This window comes from Salvia miltiorrhiza, chromosome 1 (genome assembly GCF_028751815.1).
Source record: "Salvia miltiorrhiza cultivar Shanhuang (shh) chromosome 1, IMPLAD_Smil_shh, whole genome shotgun sequence".
NCBI classification, from domain to species: domain Eukaryota; kingdom Viridiplantae; phylum Streptophyta; class Magnoliopsida; order Lamiales; family Lamiaceae; genus Salvia; species Salvia miltiorrhiza.
This window is the reverse complement of record NC_080387.1, coordinates 4,869,506-4,888,071: the sequence shown is the minus strand read 5'-3', so window position 1 is coordinate 4,888,071 and position 18,566 is coordinate 4,869,506.

Below are 18,566 nucleotides of genomic sequence, written 5' to 3'. Positions count from 1 at the left end.
CCCCATGGCCGCCGCCGCCTAGATCTGAGGTGGCGTGGTTGACGGCGGCGAGGCGTAGATCGAAAATAGGAAGAGAGAATGGAGGATCTAGGGCGTGCCATCTTCCTCCTCAGAACACACACACACCGCCGCTCGTTTCCCCAGGCGCCGCCCTTCTCTCACAAACCCTAGATCTACCGCATCAGCTTCGATTTCCGGCGACCATAGCAACAGATTCAATTTGGAATTTGAAGAGATGAGTTCTATATTGCGATTTGGTCTGATTTTGGTTTCCGTCTAATTTGCGATTTGGTCTGATTTTGATTTTTGATTTTTAATTTTTGGCTATGCGATTTGATAGAGGGGCGTAGGGCGATCGTTGCCGTCGCCGTCGCCGGCGTCACCGGCGGCCAGAAAATGGTTCAGACGAAGTGAGAAGAAGAAAGAGGACCATACTTAATTAACTCTTTAATTTTGGTGGACCACTTAATTAAAACATAACAATCTTCTTCTTAATCTCCGTGCCGAAAAGAACGTGGCCGCTTTTAACGGGACGGAGGGAGTAATAATTAAATATAAACAAAAGGGCGAAAAAAGTAAGGTACAAACCGAATTCAACATCCGCATTGACAGAGTAAAAAGGGCATAGTCAATTAGTCCGTCGTGAAACCATGAAATGGCGAATTCCAAATAGCGATGTGACTAGTGTGTAACCCGTCGAATTTCGACCGGATTTATTTGATGTTATAATTTATAAATAAAAAGTTCACCTCCCTTTTCTAATATATTTATAAATAATGAACATTATTCAATAAAATAAGTGTTAATATGACATAGGTTTACGTTACATATCAAACTAAAATGAAAAAATAAATTAAAGAGGACTTTCATCCCTAACATGACTTAGCGAAACATATATTCGAAAAAATTATTTGGCACCCACTATTATTTGCCACCCATACTCGCGGCCCGTACTCGCGATCCGCGGATACCCGCCACTCATCGGATATCTGCCACCCATTACCCGTCGGATACCCGTCGAGGCTTGAGAGGTAGGGGGCGTTGTTGCTTTTCGGCGTCGACATCCTGCAATCAACCACCCATCAACCACCCAACAAATGCAATAAATCACCCAACAAATCACCACGAAACTACAACAAATTTTAGAGAAAAATTCAACTTCTTGTACACTACTATTTGATACCCATACCCGCGACCCGCGGATACTCGCCACCTGTCAGATACCTGAATTTCGACGGATACCCGCCACCCACTACCCGCAATAAAACGTAATTCTTTGCAAATGATAATCGTTAGTTGCAGCACTCGTGGATCGCGGTCCCAGAATGTTCAATCACCCGTGGATCACAATCCCAACAATCCAGTTTGTTTTCAATTAGTGCTGCTGCAAAACTGCAAAGAAGAAGCGAAATAGCTTGTTTGGGATTGAGACCCTTTAATGGACAACACAATATATACATTTCCACTTAATTATTCTAATGATTAAACCTGAAACAATACCAAAATTATGGAAATCATTCATTAAAAATGTAGTATACTATTAAATTAAAAATGTTGGCAGAAGAACTATTCATCTATTCATCTGTGAGCACATTATATTAAGAGTAAAATTTTGAAGTAGCCAAAATGAAGCATAAAACACAATTTATGGCCACACATTGAAAAAACACAAATTTTGGCCATTTTTATTGATTTGGACGTTTTTACCCTTAATGAGGCGGATCGGGTAGGATCAGGCACGCGGGTCACGTGCCGGGTCGGGTTAGGCACTTATGGCACTATTAGTGCCATAAGTGCCCAAAATGATTATTTTACTTGGTTTTATTTTGGATTTCCGTTGGCACTTATGGCACTATTAGTGCCATAAGTGCCAACGGAAATCCAAAATAAAACCAAGTAAAATAATCATTTTGGGCACTTATGGCACTAATAGTGCCATAAGTGCCATTCGTGCAGCACAAATACAGAAACAACAACATCATTTAAACCCTAAATGAAACATCTAAACCCTAAATGGATAATCTAAACCCTAAATGGAACATCTAAACCTCAAATGGGTAATCTAAACCCTAAATGGAATATCTAAACCCTAGGGGGAAGTGTGCACTTATGGCACTAATAGTGCCATAAGTGCCATACGTGCAGCACACAGATCAGATCAGATCTGCCATGGCTGAAATCGAAGGAGGCGGAGATCAGATCTGCCGATGGAGGAGGCGGCGCAACGATCAGATCAGATCCACCGCCGCCGCCTCATCAGACTGGATCTGCCGCCGCCGCCTCATCCTCTACTCCGACGAATTCTGCCCAGGCGGTGCGCTGGAGAGAGAGAAAGGGAGATGAGAAAGAGAGAGGAGAGAGCGGCAGCCGCTGGAGAGAGAGAGAGGGAGGACCTCCTCTACCACCGCCGCGAGAGCTCCGACGAATTCTCCAAGCTCGGCGCTGCTGTCGAGCAGCCGCTGGAGAGAGAGAGAGGGAGATGAGAAAGAGAGATGAGCCGCTGGAGCAGAGAGAGGGAGATGAGAAAGAGAGAGGAGCGCTGGAGAGAGAGGAGAGAGAGAAGGGTATAATAGTCATGACATACAAAAAATGGCCAAAATTTATATTTTTTCAAATGATGGACAAAATTTGAATGTTGTATGTTGAATAGGGCCATTCGGCCCTATTGTTTCTTATATTAATATACACGATCAAATAATTCCTCACAAAAACAGAAAATGAATGCTATGTCATTTTCTTTGATTTCTTTGTATTTTAAAACATCAAATATTTTTGTGCTCTGGAAGAACATGTAGCGGTTTAGTATTGTCATCTCCATCTACTAGAAATGTTTGAGACTCCCTCTAACAATGTGTCCATAAAATGTTTGATAAATCATGTAATATACTATCGACTGTAGTAAAAGATTAACAACATTAGTATTTAGAAGCAATTCAGTATTATAAAATCTAGATATTTGTATATTATAGTTCAAGCCAAACCGTCTATAACATACCATTTTAGCGGCAAGCCTTTATACTCAAACCACACAGTGTCAACACCATGAGTGTGTAGACGGGCTGCAATCTGCAATATATTGAATGCGTGTGTATATGTAAGTATGTGCAAATATGTGCGTATGCAAAATCCCACGAATAATTAGATTCCAGCATTCCCCATGAGTACATTTGTCCCTGAATGCAACTAAAGCGGCAATGTCATATTATAATCCAACAAAAAGAAAAACCACACAATAAACTTGATCAGTTAAGGTCGAACCTTCTCACATTACAACTAAAGAAGCAATGCAATTTATAATTTATAATCCAACAAAAAAAACACACACACAATAAACATGATCAATAATGCTGGAATCTTTTCACATTTAACCAATTATAACATTAAGAATGGAAAATTATGGCATCTTAGAGAGGGAGATTACCATTGCAAGCTGCAGCAGATGGATTCACTTAAAACTGGAAACAATTTCCTGCAAAAAAAAAAAAAAATAGAATTAAAGTAAGAATTAACACAAAGTAAGATTTAACCCATTACAAAAAATCTTCAATAGTAAGATAAAGAAAAAGAAACTTAACAAAAAATAAAAGATAAGTACTGCTGGGTGTAAAACTCGATGCGGCAGAATATTTAGAATTTGAACTAATGAATTTATAGCTAAAAGTCTAGGTTATAAAGTTTCCATGGTTAAATTTCTACCTAAAAAGTGGTTGATTATATGTAAATAAATCCTATGATTGTATATAATTTAAGCCTTTCCAAAATTTGTGTTTTCTAAACTCGACCTCTAATCATTCTATATTTACAATCAAACGCAATCTTTCCTAATACAATACTTACCATGACTGACGTATCTGTTAGGGATAGCGGCAGACTGAGATAGAGCAAGGGATGAGCGATGAGAGAAGTTGGGCGTCTGCCGCACAGCCGTTGGCGAGAAACCACAGAAAAATTAATAGTAATTAAGGGATGATCAAGAAATTGTAGCATCTAATCTTATGTCACGGCCGGACTTAACTAAGGATAGGTAAGCCGGGAAATCGTGACTGGGGAAGGGAAATTAGGAGAGGGGATAGAAAGGGGGTGATAAATTATAATAAAGGAATTGAACTAAGATTGAGATATCATATGAGAAAAAAGACACACACATAAATAGATAATAGCTAGTAATCGGTCATGAGTATCCGATTAAAGTGTTTACACAATCCCTTAATTTGGTAATTCAACACAAATAGAATAAACTGCATTATAACTGAGTGTTCGCAGCGGAAATGAGAACGTGATACATGTATGAAGACATGTATCGCTAAGAGTTTATTTAGTGAATATGACAAAGCTCCGCACGACACCCCATCATCACTCATCACTGCTCAACCTGCACATTTAGAAATACATGCAGGGCTAAGTACAAAGTACTCAGTAGACATATGCCGAAAATCATATACATACTTAATAACTGTAAATTGTCATGCCATTTTAATAGTATAACCAGGGATTTTTACTTATAAAGGCCTAAGCATACTAAATTCATTTGTGATTCTAAAGTTCGTCTGATCAGACTAAGTTCTTTTGTAATCTATCATATCTGAAGCTGTGTGCCGGAGAGGTGGCCACCTCTCACGGTCACTTGACCGGCCAACCCGCTCGATGACTCACGGTCACTGTGTACACTAATCCCGGCAGGATAGCTATCCGCTCAGGATTCGAATTTGATTATAAACTAGCAGATAGATATCATACTAAAATCTAAAACATTTATGGCAAGACAATAGTTGAAATAATTTCAATTCAAATATTTCTGTAACACCCCGTATTTTGAGAAGCTAATTGTGCCCTAACTCGAATTTAAATTGAGTTTTTAAATAGTAGCTAGAGGAATTATGCACGTGGGCGAATAAATGAGATAAGAATTATTTTGAGAGTTTAATAGGAGGCGATATTATTTTCTCGGGCCTTATAAATCCTATTATTGAGAGACATATCTTCGCCCTATATTTGTATTGAAATGTCTATGTGATATAGATATTTTACTTAGTAGAATATTCACATATGATTTATTTATGCATTGTTATTATGATATTAGTAATATCATAATTGAGATATATTTTTCCTCACACGTGAATAGATATATTTTCTTGGGATATATTCCTACACACTAAATAAGAGTTAATTATTCAAGCATATATATATATATATATCTCTTTCTCTCCCACTCTCTCTCGATCTCTCTCTTCCTCTCTCACTCTCTCTTGATCTCTCTCGGTTTTACTCTCACCCTCACGCACTCCCTCCCCTCTCCCACATTCCTCTCTTTCTTCACCTTAAATGAGCCACACATGCAAGCATAGTAAACACCCTAAAAGGCTAACCTATCTAGCCAACATAATCCCCATTTTTAAGCCCTCACAATCACATGCAAATCTTCCTCTCATCTCTCTCTCTCGTCCCTCACTCTTCTCTCTTCTCTCTTCTCTGCCTCATTACTCCTTTCTCCTCCCATAAATGAAACCCACATGCCCACATTAACAACTCCCCTAAGTAGCCAACCTAGTTTTAGCCAACACAATCCCTTATTTTTAGATCACACATGCACATGCACAATCTCTTCCCCCCCTCATGCTCGGCTCTCTCTCTTCTCTCTTCTCTCTTCTCTCCTTCTCTCTTCTCATTCTCCTGCACCATTAAGAGGATGACATCCTCACCATTTATCATCCTAGTTATTGCAAGATACACATTAATGAAGCAAATCACACCATCACATCACCTCTCAAAGCAAGCTCTCCTCTCCCCTTTCTCCTTCATATTTTCGGCAGCCCCTCCTCACTCCACCACACTTCTCTCCTTGTTTCACCATTTTTGGAAAGAGTTAAGGAAGCCAAAAGTGTTCTACCTTCACACTAAAGCCATCAAGTGTGCTCCAACCTTCAAGCACAAGCTCCAAGCATACTACACATCATCTTCTACTCCACCTCCATTGATCTTGTTGGTAGCAACCTTGTCGCAGCCCGATATAGCCAGTGATAGCGTATACCAAGTATCGTACGACTAATAAAAATAATCGTGAAAGAAATGGAATTTGAATCTTGTATTAGCGGAAGCATTTGCAATATATACTCATTTCCAAGAAAGATTTTAAGACCCAAAATAATTACTAGCTTGGGTAAATATAATTAAGCAGTTGAAACTTAGCAAGGGTTTGAGAAGTATTTCCCTTATGGGATATTACAGGCATAAGCAAGTTAAATAAAGAGTTTCATCAGAGTTATGCAGCGAGATGCGTTACTATATGTGTGAAGACATATAGCAGGGAGTTCAAATTCTTATAGAGTCAAAGCATATAAAGATAAATATGAGACATAGGAAAGACACAGCCAACTGACAATTCCAACAGCCTTCACCCATCCTCGCGCCAAGCCAGACCTGCGCATTTAGAAATACATACAGAGCTGAGTACCAAAAAGCACTCAGTGGACTCATGCCGGAAATAATTGAAATGTTGCTCTTAGAGCTATATGTCAACCTTGCCCTTTTCAATGCATCAACATGATTTAGAGAGATTAAAAATATCTGTTCATGTTTTTCTGTCATAAACTCATTTGCATCATCATAATAATATCATTAGTCTGCAGACATTATATTCAGGGTATGTGCCAACTATGAGAACTCATATAACATATATATACTAGGTGAAGAGAAGGAGGCCTCCTTCAAATCACCGTGACCGGCCGACTAGAGACGGCTCACGATCACCTCTGCGCACAAAACCTTTACTGTCATATAAATCAGTCAAAGGCCGATATCTTGCATCATGATCATAATCATGTCTTTCATAGAGGCAACATACCACATCTCATTCTTATCAATAAATAAATATGGCAAGTTGACAATTTTCATAATACTCATCAATAATGCTTCAACATGCTTCATTTTCATAAAACTCATCAATAATACTCCAACATGCATCATTTTCATAAGATTTTGCATTTGAACTCATTATCATGGTAGCTAGCCATAATAGAGTTAGAATAAAGCCCACCTGTCTCAGGGGTCGTTGACGTAACGCTCAGAGTCGTACTAACGCCGGCCGTCACTCGAACCTTTGGTGGCGCACGTGGTTTAGATTGCCATGTGACAAAATAAACTCTAGTTAGAAATTCATCTAACTAATATCTAATACTTATACTTGCATCAATGCTTAATCTCATCTTATAACTTCTCTACTATTTACCCAATTGGACCTCCCAATTTAATTGGATATCTTATCCAATTAAAAGACTCTCAATCCTAGGTAAATAGCATTCAAATAAATCACTTAGTCATTCATGCTTCAAATTACTCAACTAATCCATAATATATATGAATTATCTCAATACTCAAGTGACTTAAAAGTCACTCTATGAACTTGAAATCTTTTTCATTGCAAATAAATTCTCAAATATTCATGTAAGCTTTGGAAAATAAATAAAATTTTGTAGTAGCATTTTCATGCCATAACATGGGGTATTCTTCCACCAAAACTTTTAAAAAAAAGCCTTAAAACAAAATCAAGGTAGGATTTTCGGACACCTACAGTTTACCATTCTGTTCTGCCTCAACTTTAACGAATAAACTGTTTTAACTCAGACATCTCCTGGATTCAAGACTTATACCGATGAAAACCTCTTTGAGTCTAGTTTTGTTTAAAAAAACGTAGAGTGAAAAATTCCAAGTGGTTTAAGAGATATGGGTGTTTCCCCACAGTCTACCAGATTCGGCAGTTTTGCACGACTGGAAGTTAGGATTTTTAACAATTAGCAAACGTTGTCCAAATGGTCTGAAATTTGACGTGCATCGGTATAAGAGAAGGATTTGGAGGTCACTACCAACAAATCAAGGAAGGTGGAGTAGAGGTGGTGTGTAGGATTCTTGAAGCTTGTGCTTGAAGGTTGGAGTCTCTTGATGGCCTTAGTGTGAAGGTAGAACACTTTTGGCTTCCTTAGCTCTTACTATATTTGGTGAAACAAGAAAAGAAGTGTGGTGGAGTGAGGAGGGGCTGCCGAAAATATGAAGGAGAAAGGGAAGAGAGAGCTTGCCTTGATGAGAAGTGATGGTGTGATTTCTTTCATTAATGCATATCTTGTAGGCACTAGGGAGTTAATGTGTGAGGATGTCATGAAGTGAGGGGAATAGAGAGTGAGAAGAGAGAAGAGTGAGGGACGAGAGAGAGAGAGAGAGAGAGATGAGAGGAAGATTTGCATGTGATTGTGAGGGCTTAAAAATGGGAATTATGTTGGCTAGATAGGTTAGCCTTTTAGGGTGTTTACTATGCTTGCATGTGTGGCTAATTTAAGGTGAAGAAAGAGAGGAATGTCGGAGAGGGGAGGGAGTGCGTGAGGGTGAGAGTAAGACCGAGAGAGAGAGAATGAGAGAGATCGAGAGAGAGTGAGAGAGGAAGAGAGAGATCGAGAGAGAGTGAGAGAGAAAGAGAGATATATATATATATGCTTGAATAATTAACTCTTATTTAGTGTGTAGGAATATATCCCAAGAAAATATATCTATTCACGTGTGAGGAAAAATATATCTCAATTATGATATTACTAATATCATAATAACAATGCATCAATAAATCATATGTGAATATTCTACCAAGTAAAATATTTATATCACATAGACATTTCAATAGAAATATAGGGCGAAAATATGTCTCTCAATAATAGGATTTATAAGGCCCGAGAAAATAATATCGCCTCCCATTAAACTCTCAAAAATAATTCTTATCTCAATTATTCGCCCACGTGCATTATTCCTCTAGCTACTATTTAAAAACTCAATTTAAATCGAGCTAGGGCACAAATAACTTCTCAAAATACGGGGTGTTACATCCTTACCCCCTTAAAAAAAATTCGTCCCGAAATTTGAAATCTGACCTTCGGGAAATATAACTGGATATTTTTCCTTCATTTTATCCTCCAATTCCCAAGTTGCTTCTTCTTGCCCGTGATGTCTCCATTGTATTTTGACCAAGGCAATTGACTTATTTCTCAATTATTGGATCTTTCTATCCAACACAGCTTCGGGTCTTTCTTCATAATTCAGGTTCGGTTCAAGAGACATATCCTCTCGATGAATAACATGCTTCGGGTCAAACACGTATTTTCTCAACTGCGACATGTGAAAGACATTGTGAACATTCACGAAATTAGGAGGTAACGCGAGTCTATAGGCAACAGGGCCTACTTTTTCCAATACGTCGTATGGACCTATAAATCTAGGATTGAGCTTTCCTTTTATACCGAATCGGTGAATCCCTCGAGAAGGGGAAACTTTCAAAAAGACCTTACTTCCCAATTCAAATTGAATCTCTGTGCGTCTAGTGTCGGCATAAGATTTTTGGCGATCTTGAGCTTCTTTAATTCGTTGCCGAATTTGTCTCACAGTTGTGATCATTTCTTCCACTGCGTCAGGACCTAACACTTTTCTTTCTCCTACTTCATCCCAATAAAGCAGAGATCTACATTTTCTTCCATAGAGGGCTTCATATGGTGCCATGTTAATAGTCGTTTGAAACTATTATTGTAGGCAAATTCAATCAGGGGTAACACTTGTTCCCATTGAGCTCCTCTATCTAACACTACAGTCCGAATCATATATTCCAAAACTTGTATAGTTCTTTCAGACTGTCCATCCGTCTGTGGATGAAAAGCTGTGCTAAAATTCAACTTGGTACCCAATTCCTTGTGTAAGCTCATCCAAAAACGTGAGGTGAACTTTGTATCTCTATCGGAGGTAATCGTCATTGGAACTCCGTGTAAACGTACTATCTCACGAATATATATTTGAGCTAACTTTTCGAAACCATGTGTGACAGGAATCGGTATGAAGTGAGCACTTTTTGTCAATCTATCTATGATCACCCAAACGACGGTATTTCCTCTATTTGACTTTGGCAAAGCAGTGACAAAGTCCATGGCAATGTGGTCCCATTTCCATTCTGGGATTTCTAACGGTTGTAATTTGCTATAAGGCCGTTGGTGTAACGCCTTCACTTGCTGACAAGCTAAACATCGTTCTACAAATCAAGCTATGTCTCGTTTCATGCCTTCCCACCAAAATCTTGCTTTTAAATCTTGGTACATCTTTGTACCTCCCGGATGTGCTGCGTAAGGCATGTCATGAGCCTCGCTCATGATTTCATTTCTTAATTTCTCATCATTGGGTACACAGATTCTTCCCTCAAACAACAATGCATTATCTGCGGCTTCTTGGTATGACTCAAGCTTCTCGGTACGGATTTTCACTCGCAATCTTTCCAAATTTTCATCATCTCTTTGCATACTAACAATCCTTGATCTTAGATCGGGGGTAACACTGAGTGTCGCCATGATCAAATCTGTGGTTGGCGGTGGAAATACCACTTCCAACCTTAACCTTTCAAATTCCCTGACCAAGTCATGTTCTTTGGTTAGGATACACCCTATCTTGGCTCGTTCCATTCTGCTCAAGGCATCTGCCACGACGTTGGCTTTGCCTGGATGATAATTGATTCCACAATCATAGTCCTTGACCAATTCTAGCCATCTTCTTTGTCTCATATTCAGATCCTTCTGTTCAAAGAAATATTTGAGACTCTTATGGTCGGTGTAAATTTCACACCTTACTCCGTAAAGGTGGTGTCTCCAAATTTTCAATGCGTGCACTACTACTGCTAGCTCCAGGTCATGTGTCGGGTAATTTGCTTCGTGTGGCCTAAGCTGTCGCGAGGCGTAAGCTATTACCTTTCCCTCTTGCATCAGTACACAACCTAGTCCTTTCTTGGATGCGTCCGTATAGATAGTGTATTCCTTGTTTGCTTCTGGAACGGCTAGTACTGGGGCGGTGGTCAACCTCTTCTTCAATTCTTGAAAGCTTTGTTCGCATTCGTCCGTCCATAAGAATTTGACTTCTTTCTTGAGTAGATGAGTTATAGGCTTGGCTATTTTGGAGAAATCTTGTATAAAACGACGGTAGTAGCCTGCTAATCCTAGAAAGCTATGAATCTCGTGAGGCGTCGTTGGTGATCTCCATTCTTGCACTGCTTGAACCTTGGCAGGATCCACTTTGATTCCTGCAGCTGAAATGACGTGGCCCAAGAAATTGACTTCTCGTAGCCAAAACTCACATTTGCTATATTTAGCGTAAAGCTTTTCAGCTCTTAGCTTCTCTAGCACAGTTCTAAGGTGCTCTTCATGATCCTTCTCATTCTTCGAGTAAATCAAGATGTCGTCTATGAATACTAACACGAATTGATCTAAATATTCGTGAAACACTCGATTCATGAGATCCATGAATACGGCGGGGGCATTTGTTAATCCAAAAGGCATCACTATGAACTCATAGTGTTCGTATCTCGTGCGGAATGCTGTCTTTGGAATATCCTCAGGTCGTATCCTCAATTGGTGATACCCTGTCCTTAAATCTATCTTTGAGAAAGCGCGTGCTCCTCGAAGTTGATCAAACAAATCGTCTATACGTGGCAAAGGATACTTGTTCTTTAGGGTCACCTTGTTCAATTCCCAGTAATCGATGCACAATCTTAAACTTCCATCTTTCTTTTTGACAAACAGGACCGGTGCTCCCCAAGCGAAGCACTAGGTCGAATGAATCCCATGTCCAACAACTCTTGTAGTTGCAACTTCAGTTCTTGCAATTCTGCTGGTGCCATCCTGTAACAACCCGCTCTTATCAGTTTTTAATTCCAGTATTGCGTGTTTATTTATCTATCTGCCAGTAAATGAAGCACCTTATGTTTTCAGCTATGTTTCTGAATTACGTATTTTGGAGACAGAGTCACTACACTAGCAGTATGCATTTCCATTTATCTTCGCGTGTTTAAGACCGCGACGAGAATCTTTGAGTTGATGAACAATTATTATTACTCAGTTATAACCAACTTAGCAATGTTGTGTTATTTATCAAGATGGAGTTTTTTTCACATTGTTGCTTAAGTCGTGAATTACTTCCGACTTTGAAGCTAATTAAATCTACGGATTTAATTTAAGTATTAGGATGACGAACGAATTAAATCTATGAATTTAATTTAAGTATTAGGATGACGAACGAATTAAATCTACGGATTTAATTTAAGTATTAGGATGACGAACGAATTAAATCTACGAATTTAATTTAAGTATTAGGATGACGAACGAATTAAATCTACGGATTTAATTTAGCATTTATTCGATTTTAGCAGAAACGCGAAACCTGTATTTCTAATACAGAGAAACCAATACTGAAGGATTTTACTTAGATCATTTTTCTCTTAGATCATACCACCATCCACGCCACCCTATCCTGCCACCTGCCAACGCCATGATTGAGGAAAAAAAAGGAAAAAGGGGGAAAAGAAAAGGTGGATAAGGTGCTGCAGCAACAGCCATTGGCTGGGCAGCCGAAAGGCCTCCCACGCAAGCTGCAGCAACAGCTCTCCTCCCATTGGCTGGGCAGCCGAAAGGCCTCCCACGCAATCTGCAGCAACAGCTCTCTTCCCATTGGCTGGGCAGCCGAAAGGCCTCCCATCACCTCACCTGCTGCACCCCATCCCACGCCATGCAGAACTACGGCCAATGCCCTCCTTTCGGCACTCGAGTGCACACCAGCCGAGCTCCAAGTATAAATTCACCCTTCAATCCTTGAGCCACCCCTTTCACCTTTCAACACTTAGAATTTTCAGCAGCAACAGCCAGAAGTTTCATCTCTCTCGACGCTTTGCACAAAGGGGAGTAGAGCGAGATTCTTGCTGCCGACTTGAACAAGGTAAAAACTCGGCTTAATTTTCCACCCTTCGCCATGTTTCTTTCCACCTGTTTCGGCCTAAGAACAACAGTCATTTCATTTTCAGTTTGCACCTCGACGCTCGAAAAAGCGAGAGAGAAACCATCGTCCTTACCCGACCAAAGCACACGATATATCAAGGTAACCTTCGACCTCTGTTGCTACTCCAATCGGCATGAATCACACTCGCAGAAATCATGTTTTATGGGCTGTAAACGAATGAACAAAAAGCATGTTAAGTCACATTTTTGTGGAACCTACAACTTGAAACCTTGATGAACGACGAGAACTTTAGCTTTAAACGTAGACGAACGTGAATAATCACAACATGCTCACATAGATAGAGATTTAGGTCTGTATACGTGTGAGAATCGAGGCGAGATAAGGACGGAGAATTATGGTTTTGGAAACTGGAGTCCCCGTCGCTCTTCCCAGAGCAGAGGAATGGCCTGAGGAATGGCCAGAGCGGAGGAATGGCCAGAGGAATGGCCAGAGCGGAGGAATGACCAGAGGAATCACCTCGGCAGAGGAATCGCCTCGCCAGAGGAATCGCTTCGCCAGAGGAATCGCCTCGCCAGAGGAATCGCCTCGCCAGAGGAATCGCCTCGCCAGAGAAATCACCTCGCCAGAGGAATCGCTTCGCCAGAGGAATCACTTCGCCAGAGGAATCGTTCCTCGCCGGAGGAATCACTTTCACCAGAGGAATCGTTCCTCGCCAGATGAATCACTTCACCACAGAGCTAACTCAGCCAGTGCTGACTTAGAGGCCAGAGCTGACCTCTAGAGCAGAAAGCGAAGGAGCAGAGCAGACCGCGAGCGAGAGAGAGAGAGAGAGAAGAGAACATAAGGTGTTAAATCTTTATTACTTTCTTTCCCTTGCTTACGCGAAGGGAGACTATATTGTTTTACTGACAGTTTAGAACACCCTAATGAGAACGAAGCAATGTAGTTAATTACTTGACTTCATGGGACGGAACCTAGTTGGGTTAATTGTTTAATAAAAAGGAATATGAGCCATGCATAATTACATTACGCATCCTCATTTATTTGAGAATTTGCTCGACTAAGACCCTACGTTATTTCTTTTCCGAATCAAGGTTGAACGCAAGAGTTTAAGGCTTAGTCGTGAGTCTCCTCTACCAGGTGGGCTTTCTTACGTATAAACTAAAACCATATTATATAATTGTTACGACTTTATGCTTATGAATTTGAATGATATTGTCAATGCCTAAATGCTTTATGTTTTGTTATTAATTGCCTATCTGATGTTAATCGAATTCGGATTCCAGATGGGACCGCAAATCCCTTCGGAATTAGTGTACACCCTTGTGATCGTGAGTCATCTAGCGGGTTGGCCGATCATAGTGACCGTAGAGGGAGGCCTCCCTCTCGGCACGAGTTACTGATATGGTGATTAATGAAGTTAAAATGCCTGCGTGGGTTATTGATGAAAGAAATGATATTATTTTTGGTAAATACGAGTCTTTAAAGGAAAACCCTCGTATCTTACTACTCTTGAAAGGCTTGACAATAAAATATTATACATGTATGTATATTTCGGCAAGTGTCCACTAAGTACTCCCGTACTTAGCCCTGCATGTATTTCTAAATATGCAGGTTGAGCTGTGATCGGGGATGTAGTGTGCAAGCGGAGCTTTTGTCAATCTAGGACGAGAACCTCAGAGCGGAGTATATGTCTTCATACATATACTCGAGTTGTTGTTTTTCCGCTGCGAACGCTGATTTTTGCTAAGATATCATGTCATTTGTCAAACAATATGTATTAATTAACAATGTTCTCAAACTCATTGAGTACCCTTTTGGATAATATTATGTACGGTCCCCTTGTGGCCTTCGTTAATATCTAGTTATTTCGATTGTTTCCCTTATACAAAGTCGAGCCATCAAGAAGTTAAATACGCCCCTTTTCTAATCCCGCTCCTAAATTCCCTCCCCTAGTCGCGGTTTCCCCGAGTTTGCTATCCTTAGCAAGCGCGGTCGTGACACATCCTATATGGTGCCTTGGATATTGGTGCTGCTCCAGGTTCCAAATCGATCGTGAATTCCAATTGTCGATTCGGGGGTAGACCTGATAGAATATCAGGAAAAACGTCTTGATACTCCCGCACTATAGGTACATCTTCAATCTTTATTTGTGCTTCCTCTTCTTGGTTCAAGTATACTAGATATGCTGTCGCACCCTTTTCTTTTAGTAACTTGTTCGCTTGCACTGCAGAGATGATAGGTGTCTTCTTCCATTTTCTATTGATGGCATAAAAACATGTAGGTTCCTGGCCAGGTGCCTGGAATGATATCCGTCTCTGCTCGCACTGTATCACCGCATAGTGTTCCGCTAACCAGTCCATTCCCAAAATGATGTCTGTACTCCACATGCGCATAAGTCTCAACGTCTTAGCCTTAAGCTTAAGAGGTCCTAATTCGAATTCCAAGTTAGGACACACATGTGTAACAGTGGTGACTTTTCCTAAGGGAGTGGCTACCCTTAATTGAAGCTGGGCTGGTTCTATATTCAGCTCTAACGTATCCACACAGGTATATGAGATGAAAGAATGTGATGCTCTCGTATCAAAGAGGATAACAATGGGTACACCTTTCAGTTCCCCAATACTTGTTAGGTTTCCTTAGTTCTTATCCTGATTCTTTTGATTGATAGCATACATCCTTTGATATTGCGGTGGTCTTCCTGCCTGCGGTGCATGTAGCTGCTTATAAGGCTGGTTTGGACGGCGAAAAGGTTGTTGCTGTAGTGGTTGAGGTAGAGGAAAAATTCCTTCCATTGCCCTGAGCTGTGGGGTTGGAAACTGATTGGGTCTTCCTCCACTCATCCCCTGCTGTCGGTTGGGGCACTGGCTCGAGTAATGCCCGGGTTTTCCACAAGTGAAACAATTTGGGTTTCCAGCTCTGCACATTCCCGTGTGTAACTTGTTGCACTTAGGACAAGGGGGTATCCCTCGGTGTTCGGGGTGTGATGTAGCTGGTCCACCATAAAATGATTTATCGCCCTTCACGAATGTGTTGGATTTGTATACTGAAAGCAAGAACTTTATGCTTGTATACAATGATTCCTGTTATTCACTATTCTTATCTCCTATCTGTTTGATTTTCATGATTGCATATGTATGTTCTTTATCTCTGTATAAGTAGATTATATGGTGTGTTGTAGATCACAGAAGACCATATAATTGGAATAACCTTAAGAGATATAATATATTCACAGCCGAAATAACTCTAGGACAAGTTATTGGTTTAGGCTGCAGTATTGATGGAAGTAGTTTGTCTTGGCTACTTGTCTATACTGGTACGTCATTACGTATTGATAGGACCACAGTTTGAGATGTATTCTTCTATCTGACTTAAGTGAAGAATCAAGATCTCGGTGACTCATAAATCTTAATACTAATAAGTATTCAGATATATATGTTAACTCGTATATCACTTTGACTTACTATGGGTGAAAGTTATATACTAACTCGAGTACTCTGTATCTTGGGTGATAGCGGTTAATATATGATATTTGATTATCTGTATTAGTACCCGTATCCGGTATAGGATAATGACATCCCCTTAAGGAGCTCAATAAGGTTTATTACGCTAAACCCTGCAGGTTGATTAAGTTCAGGCGTAATAATAAAGTTTGAGTGGTACTGCTTAAGGAATTATTAAGAGATTAATTAATTTAAGCTGTCAGAGCTCTAATTAATTAATGGATGTCGGATATTTTAAATACGGAGATTTAATAAGTCTAAATACAAGCCCCGACTCATCACCGGCAATAAAGGGGTAAGTCAGTATCGGTTCTCTAGTGGAATGAACTGATATTTATAAATTAATTATGGTCTGGGCTGACCATGGATAAATTAATTTATTTGAGGCCCATCTTTATTCCTTGTATCTGGTCCCTGGGCTGGCCCAATGTCTCCAAGCCCTAGAAGACAGTAATTTTCGGCCCTCTCACTAATGTGGCGCCTCCTCCCTCTTTTCTGTATTTTAAATACAGCTGTCAGCTCTCAGGAAAATACACTGATAAAAATTAGGGTTTTGAGAGCAGAGGGAGGCGCATAATCGTGTGAGGCTTTTCTGTCTTGGGATTTTCCATAGCTCGTTGTCCATCCAACGTTGGAGATTGAGCGGGATACAGTCGAGAAGATCAGAGCTGGAGTCTGAATCATTCGACGCGATCATCAACCACCTGTGCATCCGATTCTCAAGTAAGTTTTCCTAACACCTGTGTGCAGCTGTTAATTTCATAGGAGCATGTTAGGAATTAATCGTTGTATGATGAATTAATAATAATCCAAGAAACGATCATCGGGCAATCGAGTATTAATTCAATTTAATATTCCTTCAATTGGTATCAGAGCCCAGGATTAATTTCTTGGCTCTATTATTAATTTGTGTACGATTAATAATGTGCGTTGTTTTTAACTGCTGTTGTTCTTCGTGATTCGTTGATTCGTGGGATACGTCGTTTGACGTTGTAATCGTTTTTCACCACGAGAAAAACCGTGGTTAGATTAGGATTTCAATTGTATTTGTTTTTCCGTTGTAAATCTGTAAAATTGAAGAACGAAACGAGGATGACGACGAATCAACAACGGAGGATGGTGTAAGGACGAGGCGTGTGTGACCGAGAGCGAGGGGCCGCGGGCGCCGAGGGGCAGCGCGCACGCAGGTGCTTGCACACCGCGCGCGGCGCGCCCAGGCAGGCGACCGCGCGGCCGCTGCTGCTCCCTGGTCTGGACACGGGCTGATGGCGGGGCGGACTCGGCTAGGGCTGGGGCAAACGGCTGGAAGCAGCGGGCAGGGGCGGTGCGCGCCCGGGGCAGCGTCTGCGCGTTCTGCGCGCTGCGTGCCCGACGGGCGGCGCGCTGCCGCTGCTGCCGCTGCTGTTGTCGTCTGCTGGAGCTGCTGTCGCCGGGGTTGCCGAGTGCTGCGGCTGGAATCGGGGCGAGGCGAGGACTGGGCGTGCGTGGGCCGTGCACGCGCGTGCCTGCTGGCTGCGTGCTGCGCGCCCAGCGCCGCACTGCTCGGCTGTCTGCCCGGGCCGCTGCTGCGCCTGCTGCCGAGGCTGCTGCCAAGGCTGGTGCTGCCGGAGCCGAGAACAAGGAGGAGACCGGCGGTGGGGCAGCCGCCGCCGTGGACTGCTGTTGCTGGCTGGAGGCGGCGGCGCCTAGGATTCCAAACCCTAGGTGGCCGATTGTTTCTCTACCCAAGGGGGCCCAAACCCTAGCTTGACGGGCCCATATGTTCGGGCCAAGTTTTATTCAGTTTTGGGCTTGTTTTTCTATTTTATTTTGTAATAGAATAGATTTGGGTTTCCACGAATGGGTCACGAAGAATTTTAATTCTTTTATTACTGTTCTTTGCATGTCGTGGTTGTTAATCCCTTATGCTCTTTACCTGCTTTTGCACGTCTTTGCTTGTTAATATTTGTTTATTAATTGCGCTTAGACGAGCATGATAATAGGTTTGCCGTTTTTCTTAAGCATGTTTTAGAATTCTGTGAGCATGTTTTACATGTTGCGTTCTAGAGAAGCATGTTTAGGTTTATGTGCTTGAGCATGAACAAACCTTTTGAAAGAAAAAGACTAAGCTGTTTAATAATTTTTATAGTAATTAAAAATTATTTTAGACCTCCACATGCGGTCTCTAGACAAAGTGATTAGCAATATGAGTAAACGTCCACCCCACGTGGCTTACTTCATATTTGTTTTTCATAAGTTTGTCAGAAGAGGTTTCTATGAAAATATTTAAAA